The following is a 10,457-nucleotide window of genomic DNA, read 5'->3' on the forward strand; positions in this document are numbered from 1 at the left end:
CAGGAGCAATTTAATTAGTTGGTTGACTATGCTTCACAATGTGTAGCTTTAATTCCAAGCGAACATTTTTTGTGGCATATTAACTGCATAATCAACATCCACATCTATAATTACGGGTTTAAAAATAACTTGCAGATTAGCAACTCCGGTGGACCACTGGCCGCTCCAGGTAATGACTCAAAGCAATGCCAGCCTTTCCCATGGCTGCGGTGGGTGTGCTCCTGAAAACACTGGCGCAGCAAAACCTCTTACAGCAGAGCCGGTGCGAAACAGGTACTGTGACTGCTTGCTACTATTCTTTCCAAGAATTCTGCGTATTGTGCACTGTGTATTACTTATTGACCAGAAGGATTGTTGACATTTCAGGGCAAGAGGGAGTAGCTGATTTTATGCATCCTCCATACCTATGTTAAGCTCATTCCTTACAGCTTGAGGCTTCAAAGGAAGCCATTTTAAAATCCAATTCAAGGAAAACAGATTATTAACACTGGAGGAAAGAAAGTCACCCCAGCTGCTTTATCTTAAAAAAACCACCCCAATTCATATTTCTGAAGGGGAGGGGGGTTCAAGTGTATCTTCTGTGTAGATACGATGTGAAATGTTTATTTCTAAAATAAACAGCTGCATCACTGAGGGGTGAGGGAGGAAATCCAGGTCTCGCTGTTCTGCAACCCCTGGACAGGACCCTTCAGAGGGGAAGAGCCCATCAGGTGACTTCAGGAGACCTCAGGCGAGGTCCAGCTTAATTCGAGGGTCAGCATCTGAAATGGAGGGTTTCCCAAAGGACCAGCATTGCTCATGGCGAATGGCTCGCAGGGAAATGGACTGCTGAGCTGTTAGCTCAGTTGCCTCTCTCCCCTCTCTGTATTTGCCTCACATCGATGTGTCTGTCTGCGCAGCCCCTGCCCCAACCCCGGGGCCGGCCCTGGCTGGATTCCTCCATCCCCAGTCTCCCCGGCAACCGCCCCCCCCCCCCCCAGCCCGGCAGAAACGAGCTGCACAAAACAGAAAGGGACAAAAAAAGCCTGCAACATTTTCATCAGCCCGGCTGATTTCCCAGGGTGTAAAAGCAGCATGGCCAGGGGAGCGCAGAAGCGGCAGCAGGACGGGTGAAATGCCGGCCCGCAAGGTTGTTACACAGCCATCCTCGCCCGACGTAGGAGAGGATGAATAACATAACCTCAGTCAGGAGTTTGTTTAATGAAACTCAGAGGATCAACTCGGTTTTAACCGATGTATCCTCTCCCCCTCCCTGACAGGGTTTCCAACCTCCCAGCTACAAGGCTGGGTGTGACAACCGCCAGAGCCTTGTCTTCAGCCACTGAAGTGGTCACTGATGAAAGTCCCGACTCCCTTGCAGGATGCAGGAGGTTGCAAAAACCAGCTAACAACAGCCCAAGGGAAGGACTCGGTCATTTTACTTTATAATAGGAGATATGTGCATTTGTCTGATGTACTGCAGGACAGTTTGTGGGTCATTAGAAGGTTTTTCCTAAAGAGAAACTTGCCTTCCTTTCAGAAGGCTTTCACCCACCCCATGGCTCAGCATGCCATTTCATGGGTCACATCCTTGTCTGTGGCTCCTCTCAGAAGGATGTAAATGCCTTAAAGACCTTGAAGTTATGCCCAAATCCCCCAGAGTGGCATCTTAAGTTTTCCATACCTTGAGGGGCAGGATGCTGTAGTGTATAGAAATGAGAAAGTATTTTGGATTCTCACAAGCTGAGATGCTACACCACAGACCAGGCTAGACAGTAAATGACCTGTGTCTAGGGCGGCTCACCAGGGTTAGGGCAAACCAACACTTTGCTCCTCAGTATGCAGCATTGTAACTCAGGGAGGGGCAGGCTGGGAGGACCCTGGGTACATTTGGGAGGAATTCAGGGTGGTGCCCCGGGAGTGGGAGCATTTTGTATCTATGCAAACACAATTTTTGTTTGGCATCTCTATTTTCCTGTGGCTTTGTGGTTTTGCATATGAGTTGCAGGCTATGCAGCGGCTGGACCCACCTGTGCCAGCTGGTGGGAAAGGACAAGACAAGCAGCACAAGGCTGGCAGCAGCCATCACTGTGTTCTGTGACCCTCGGTAGCCTTGTCTCCAACAAAAGCCCTGCTGTAACACGGACTGGCTGCCCAGCCTGGGCCCAGGCTCTGGAGAAAATGGCTGAGCTATGGGAAGGTCAGCAGCACAGCACCACACCCGATAAGAAAAGGTATGAATTCAGGCAGAGATAGGATTATAGGAACACCACCATCAGTAGCTCAAGGACAGGGGAGCATCAACACCAGAATGGAAAGCTGTGACTTCCTAAAGGAAGAAAAGATGGGGAATGGGGGGGCAGAAAACTGCAGCGTGTCAATACCGAGGACGCATTTGTGGGGACAGCAAAGGCCAACCCACCTCCCTCTGCCCACGTCTGCCCGGGCAGCACGCCAGTGCTGTCTCTGCCCATCGTTGCGATGCCTCAGTGCCAGAGCTCACCAAAGCCAAGCTGTCTTTGGGCCACAGTACCTAGGATCAATGGCAGCATGTGCCAGATGAGACATGCCCCGGGTGGCCCAGGACTGAGCCATGAGGGTTGGCCACACCATCAGTGGTGGCCCCACGCCAGCCCAGCTGCTGGGTGGGCTCTGGTCACCCAACAAGCCCAGCAGGTGAGGCCTGGGCCATGACCGTGCTGTACCAGCCCCCTCTACTCATCTGGGCAGCGTCCTAGGGGGGCAAGTCCTCCGGTGCTGCCATGGTTGCCAGAGGATCCTGGGGCTCCTGCCCCACAGCCCCCACTGGCGCTGCCCATCTTGGGGCACCCCTGGCCTCACCAAGGGTGAAGCTGGGGGCTGCTGGTGCAGCCATCAGGGGCTGCCACGCATCCTTCCCACAACCGGCTTCAACCAGATCATGGGATTATTTTTTTTTTCTCTGTTACCACTGCTACAAACCAGTGTTTCTATCAAAGAGTTAAATATATGTGAATGTTTCAGTTTTGCTGAGAGCACCTGCCTGCTCACCGGTTACTCATTATTAGACCAGTGAAGGGTTGCTTGTCTTAATATTTGCCTTGCAAGCTAAGGCGAAACAAAAGCTGGAGCAAGGCTGCTGGCACTCCTGGAAAGCAAACCCCCCCGCCTCAGATTAAGGGCTCTCACTGCGGCACCTTGTCAGCAAAAATTACAGCAGTAAGGAGTCCCAGAGGAGGCTCTGAGGGTCACACTGGCACCATGTGATACCCTTCATGCGCATAGTGCCATGTGTCATGAACTTGGACCCCCCAGCACACACTGGATCTGTCACCATGTTATTTCTTGTGTCATCTCATTCATAGTAAGGTTTATGGGTATGCCCTTGTATAAGCAAATAATAATAACTGAAGCATCTAATAATGCCTCCAGTCATATTTAACAGATGAGACTGTAAACCACAGAAGTGCAAAAGAGAGATGAAAAATGGTTTCCCTAATGAGGAAATTATTGGAAGACAAGAAGCAAAGAGCAGGTAGGGAGGTGAAGGGCAGTTTCCCTGCGATCGGGTGAGAGCGCTGATGAGAAATTGATCCGCTCTCTAATATATCTGCTTGCCTGGCCACCAAACACGGCAAGGTGTTGTACGGATGCTGGGGTCCCCGAGTCAATGACAGGAAGGCATTTTGATTCTTGTGTGCTTTGCTCTCCCAGCATAAATATTAATAAGGTTCCAGCCTCAGTGCTGGTGCTGATGCAGCTGTTTCTACATTCATGTGGAACAAATTCAGTAAATGCAAAAGAGCAAGGCATGAAAGAAAATACTCACTTGCTCGTCTGAGTTATTCTTGAAACCTGGTCTTGGTCCTTTCTTTCCTAAGCAGGATTTTTTTTTGTGTGTTCGGGCTGAACTGAGATCGGGCTAATTTGCATGGTTTGAGGTCTGGTAGCGAATGGCAGTGTCAGAGGGTAAAACCGCTGTCGGACTCTCGTTTGCAGCCGTCAGGTCAGAACCTGGAAGGGCAGTGGCACCGAAGCCACATGCCTAGCAAACACTCCTTTTTTCCTTTGATCCTTCTTGGTTCAATATAATTTCTTTCCACCCCAGAGACTCATCCTTGAAACCCCGATAGCAACACGCTGCTCTGCATCGTTACCAAGTAGAGTTTCTACTGCATCCATTGCCTTGCTCGGCCGGCTAGGGTTTGGTGTAGTAAGGAAGCAGGAGCCTTTGTAACCGGATTGAACAAAGCATTTTTTCCCAAGGTCTTCTACCACCACCCTGCATCTCCCCTCCCTGCGGTAATATTGCGGCTGGCAGCGCCGCTCGCTGCAAGGAAGAGTGTGCTTGTCAACTCGTTAACACTTTCTTTTTTCCTTTGCAAAACGCATGGTTGTGCAAATGAATTGTAAAGATCTTATCAGGCTGCCGCCTTGGCTGCTCTCAGGTGCCTCTGATACAGATCTTTCAGAAGACTGGAAAAAAAATAAATATAATTTTGAAGGCTGAAAAAAAAATATGGCCCCAGATCACTCATACGTATATTAAATCTCTCGCTTACTGGGAAAGAAAAATGACTGTTTGGAAAGATTTCTTTCTCCCCAGCATCAGTTGCCCTCCCGTGTCGGGCTGGAGGGAGATGATCTGGGTGCCAATAGCCTGCAGCCGAGAAAAGCAGGATTTGGGGGAGCTGCACAGGGCTCTAGTGTGCTGTCAACGCAGTGGCACAACCTCTCCTGATGACAGGATTTGCACAAAGGCTTTGATCATCTGCTTTATTAAAGCTGGAAGCATCCCCGCCAAGCTAGAACCGGCGGCAGAGATGAAAACACCGTTTCCAGCCCATCCTTCCCCTTATACTTTAAGGAATCCCTGTCTCTGGGATCAGCCGTGGGGAAAAGGTAGCAAAGCTGGGGTGTGGTGGCACAGGGCTGCTGCACTGCCACTGTCACTGTTGGGGTGTGCAGGGCAGGTGGGTGGCAGGGTCTTACAGGGGACCCCTGGGCAGGGAGGCAGCCTGTGCCCCCGGAGCTGCGCGGTGCTCCAGGCTGGTCACATCTTTCCACGGGTGGGATGCAGGGAGGTGAGCAAGCCCTGAGGCCCTAACTCAGGAGTCCAAGGTGCGGCATTTCGGACAACTGCTAAGCGAGGTTCATCAGTACAAGCTTTATCTTCAGCTCACGGGAGCTGGCAGGTGTTTTGTCAGTTGGTTTCTGTAGAGGCTGGCTCAGATCCCGAGTCTGTTACAGAAAGGTATCGCTCCCAAATGCCATGAATTTCTTTGTCCTTCTCTCTCCTCCTGTTTTCCCATTTACAGCTTTCTACAGGATTTAGGGATAATTTTCACCTGGTTTGTGTTTGCCTCCTGAGAAACACATCACAAACGTCCCTTTATGGGACTTTGTTCAAACACAAGCCTTTCGATCCTGGGGAAGGCCACCACCCATCCCAGGGCTCTGTACAACAGCAGCAACAGCACCTCACACCAGCTTTTTCAAACACCGAGCAGAAAAGGGAGATGACTCCTCATGCTTTCTGAGAGGCAGCAGGGAAGGATATTTTTCATTTGGTGTTCAAGGGCAGGACACAGACTTTTTGAAGATGCAGCTTCAGTCTGTTGGGATCCTATTTAGCTTTGAAAATACATAAAGGAACTCTGATAACATTTTCCTAGGGTTGTGTGTTCTGCCAGCATTAACTATCCTGTCTGTTCTGTTGTCATGCAAATAGGCAACACCCCCATCTTTGGATACTAGTGCTAAGTATTATTTTAATTTTTTTTTAACTCTGGAGATCGGAGACAGACCACTGCAGTGATGCCTGTGAAAGTTACATGCCTTGTAATCATCAGTAACTTCAGATACACTGATTAGGTGGCAGCAGTAGTTGTTTGACGTACTTCTGTTAGGAAATTAAATACATCCCTGATCTAAATCATGCTGTTCAAGAACTGTACTATGACCTTGGAGAGCCTGGCCTGAACAGCCATATCCTTAATGGATCAGACAATGTTGGGCTGCTCTGTAGCGATGTACAGGTACTAAGCTACTGTTTGGGATATTTACTCTTTCTGCCGAACCACTGTATTCAACAGAGCAGGAAGGAAAAGCCAAGAAAAAAGACTGGCTTGGGCTAAGCCACCTCAGAGTGAACACACAAGGGCTGCTAAGGGACAATGCCAGGCCTGTTAGCTTCACTCCTTGTCCAGGGAGGAGGAAGCAAAGTAATCAAAGCTGATTTTGTCCAGCTAGTTTTGCTTGCAAATGGAAAAATTAAAAGGCCATGGCATTACTTTAAAAAGTAATGAAAGAGAGCAGCTATTTGGAGAACCAGACTGAGAGGCAGGCACTTGCTGGCATGCTTGAGAAAGGGAAAAGCTGTGTGTAGGCATGGCCAGTCAGACCTGCAGGCTAATGGACTTTGGGACAGAGCCTATTAAGTCCAAGGCCTGGTCTAAGGACAAAAAGAAGATTCATGGAAATTCTGACATCAGCCAAGGGAAAGCATCCAGGGAGATGGGGAAGAGACCAGAAGTGCAGCAAGTCCCATAACCACAACAGCAATCTACCTTTCAAAAAAAGGAATTTCATTCCCCTCCCAAAGCAACCTGAACCTTGATCAAACCTTTGTTTATGTGGCTGCCAGCACTGCCTGTTGAATTCCATGGCTAAGAGCATAACTCTTCGCAACCTGAGCAGACGCGTCAGCCCTTGAGTCAGTAGCAGACTGGCATCCCCTCTGGTTCAAGCACACAGTATATCCTACGTATGTTATGTACCCCAGCCTGGCATCCCATTAGGTGGCCCAAGGACAGAAAAATAGCAGGATCCATCAGGTGTGTTGTATGTCTTGTGGGATCTGGGCATTGAATTGGGCAATATAAGGGAAAACACTTTTCAATACTATTTCATTTATTTTTCTTCCCTTCTCAGCATTTCAAAAGCTTGGTTCCATTAGGCTTTGGCACCTGTTCCCTGTCAGGTCACAGGTATGTAAAAGCCCATTGCACCCACAGGTCTCACTACAGCTTCTGGCTTTTACACACCAGAGTCACTTTTTGTAAACTGCTTTGGGATGCTCCACCATGAAGAGGTCTATCTGCACATAAAAATACGATTTCCAGTCGACTGCGTAAACCTCTTCTTGTCCCTGAGGGGAGTGATGAGTCACTCTGTGTTAGTGCCTCCCACCCAGCAGCTATGAAGCCACGTGTCTCAAATGCTCCCATAGGTCTAAGATGAGTTCCTCCAATGACTCACATAACAATAAAAGGGAACTGTCTCATTCAATAACAGCAGAAATTTAGTCTGGGCTCACAAAAGTCCTTAGGAGCTGTGTCTTACACAGACTTTCATTCAGCTGCAGGAAGACAGGCAAGAGGTATTGTACTCTTCCAGTCTGCAGAGGAGTGAAATAAAGCAGAGCAGAAGGGATTTGCACAAGGTCACTGTGCCAGTCAGGCACAAAACCTAACAGCCCCAGTTTCTAGTCCAACATGCTGTGCAGGACAAGCTGCCCATCAAAAAATCACTGTCATGTGCATCCCAGGCCTCACCCTACCTGGGCAGGGAAATCCCAACAGCCAGGGTGATGAACCCCCAAGAAAAGAAAAGGGTTTTCATCAAGGGAAAAAGCTATTACCTTAAGCCTTTTGGAAATCGGGAACTGGATTTCCTTAGAGCAATGCCTGCCTGGGTACCAATAGATGCACTGAGGAGTTATTACAGCAGTTCTGCTAACACCGTCACGGCAGCTATTGCAGATGTGGAATTGCTTGTGCACCTACACTGTGCATTTACTTATGGGTGCTTTTTCAGACATGGGATTTTTTTTTTTTTTGAGTAGGGTCAGGGCTGGCCTTGATATTGCTTTGGACCATGAGATTCATAGAATGAATTTAGTGTAGTCCCCTTGCAGATCTCTTAAACTGTGATTTTCATACAAGTTCACCAGTCCGATTCCCCTGTTTCCTGCAACTTTTGAAAAAGTTCCAGCCTGGATTCTTTTTCCATCTCTTCTCTGGGGCCATAAGCTAGGATGATCAACACTTGACAGTGTGTTTTTAGCCTTCAAGTTGAGAGACCTATCTGTGGCCATGGTTAGGTGTTTCAGGAGCATTTTCCTATCACAGTTAATCCAACATCCCATCCTAAGATCCCAGGCATAGTTTCTGACCAGTTTGATTCCCCAGAGTGACTCATTAGCATATCAGGTGAGCACTATGAAGCAGGACTGGGGCAGCCCCACCTAAAATCGGTTTAGATGGTCACAGCATCACAGCCACGGTGGCTGTACAGCGTAAGCAGAAACACTCCTCCCTTTTTTGCCGGCCTGTGCTTACCTGATGCTGCCCTCCCTGATGCCAGCACAAGTATTTGAGCAGTGGCACACCAAGCCAGATCAGAGAACTGCTGCAGCTGAGAAAAATAATCCAATGATGACTAAGAAAGGAAGCATTTTTTTCAGCACCTTGGGTGCCTCGATGGCACAAGGAGAGAAAAGGCCCCCTATAGCCAGCAGTGCCATGAAGGGAAGTCTGCATACAATAAATCTCCAAGTCTCAATACAAAGCAGACCCCTGAAAGTCTGGGACTGCAGCACAGCTACTGTTACAGCAGCCTGGTAAGACAAAGCCTCACCAGAGTGGCTGTGGAAGCTTCATTTGGCTTTATCAAGTGGTCATTTACTCCTCTGCAAAAGGTCAACAAATCAAGAAAACTGGCATGTCCTGAGGCATCAGAAGAGGGTTCACTGACACACGCTAATGGTTCACTTGCTTTCTCATGTGTCAAATTCACACTTTATTCATGCAGTAGCAAAAGCGCAGAACATATTTTGGAATCAGAAAATATCCAGTTCATAACTGTGTGCTTTACCTATCTTAACTCCTCAGTTACCAGGAGGAAGATTTACTCCTGGCTTATGGGTGGTAAAAAATGGGTGGTTTAGGACCTAGTAATTCTTGAGGGCACCTTAAAATTTGGAGAAGAACAAAGAGCATGGAAGTACATACCTTTAAATCACATATCCTGGGTCTTGGATCTCATCTGAGCAGCAACATATATGCATATCTAAAATACCCACAGTGCTTCTGCTACAGTATCTTCGCTTTACCACGAGTTTGCTATCCAGTGTCTCACTGCAGCTGAGACTTCTTCTAGCCTTGTACCTGACAAATAAGGCAGACTAATGGGCACTGCTTTCACAGCCACAGAAAAAAAAAAAAAGATGAGCGCATTAAAGGAATTGCAAGAGGTTCCATACGCTGCTGGAGTACTTTCCCCTCTCATTTTCCAGGGGCTTCAATGGCCTTGCAGTGCTGTAATTAGGAAGTTCATTTCACGCATGATGGTCTGCTGCTGCGCAGCTCTACTTCTTCACACCTGCAATGCAAATAAAAAATGTTTACCCAGCATTTTAGTTGCTAGATGAACTTTGTCTTCTGAGCTTAAACAAGGTTTTAGCATGATTTACAGATAGCAACTACATTTCACAGAAAAAAACATTCAATTAAAATAAATGAATTAACCCCCCTGTGACTTACCTTCAGAGGTTTGCAGGGTTTAGGATCTCAAGGAAAGTTACAAGCACTTTGGACAAGACTGATGAGAATACGGACAGATCAGAGCGTGATGAAATAGGGGCATTTCCCCCCTGGGGAGAACCACGTCTACAGACAGCCTTGGTAGTAATATAAGAAACCAGTACTTGATGTGGCAAGACCAGGGAAGGAAACAGAGTACTCTTACTTCAATCCAGCAGATCATTTAAACTTAGGTTTAGCACACCAAGGAGGCCCCAACTTCTACCTGGTGGGAAGAGACACACTGGGCTGGAGCTTTGTTAGAGCAGATCCTCCACTGGGACTCCACTGCAGAAGTCAACTCTGTCTCAGCATAGCAGAGAAACTGGCTCTGAACACTTCAAGAAGGATTTGCCTTTACAGGCAAAGACATTAATAAATCTGTCCTTAAAACTGCGCACGTCTTACCTTTTGCCTTAACCTCTCTAACCAAATCAGTGGAAATTGGTCACAAAGGGGTGCTTCTCACTCAAAAGAGAGATCTAAAGCAGCTCAGATGAACTGTACCTTAAATGGCCTGCTTTTCTCCCCTAATCAAGGGCTGGGGCAAATCTCCCTCCGTCACTGCAGGTGTCTAATCACAGGAATCTCACCAGCACCACCAGCACCACCTGTGTGGCTCCCAGCAGACATATTGTCTGGTGCCTGGATTTTTATTCCTGCAATGCCTCTGGCCTGGGGTAGTTTTTGCTGATGTGGCTGATGGCCTTAGCCCCGCGCACTGAGCACAGAGCCAACCTGCAGCCACAACAAGCAGAAAAGATGAGCGTGATGCAGAGGGAAGTGTTTGGTGCACACAGCCAGCACTCCCCACCTTGCAAGGTGGGGGGTGTCACCTGTTTGCCAGCCTGATGTCCCCAGTTGCCACAGGCTAAGTGTCAGTTTGTAAAGGGCTGCTGGGACCAGGGAGAGGCT

Source organism: Falco biarmicus, chromosome 3 (assembly GCF_023638135.1).
Source record: "Falco biarmicus isolate bFalBia1 chromosome 3, bFalBia1.pri, whole genome shotgun sequence".
NCBI lineage: Eukaryota > Metazoa > Chordata > Aves > Falconiformes > Falconidae > Falco > Falco biarmicus.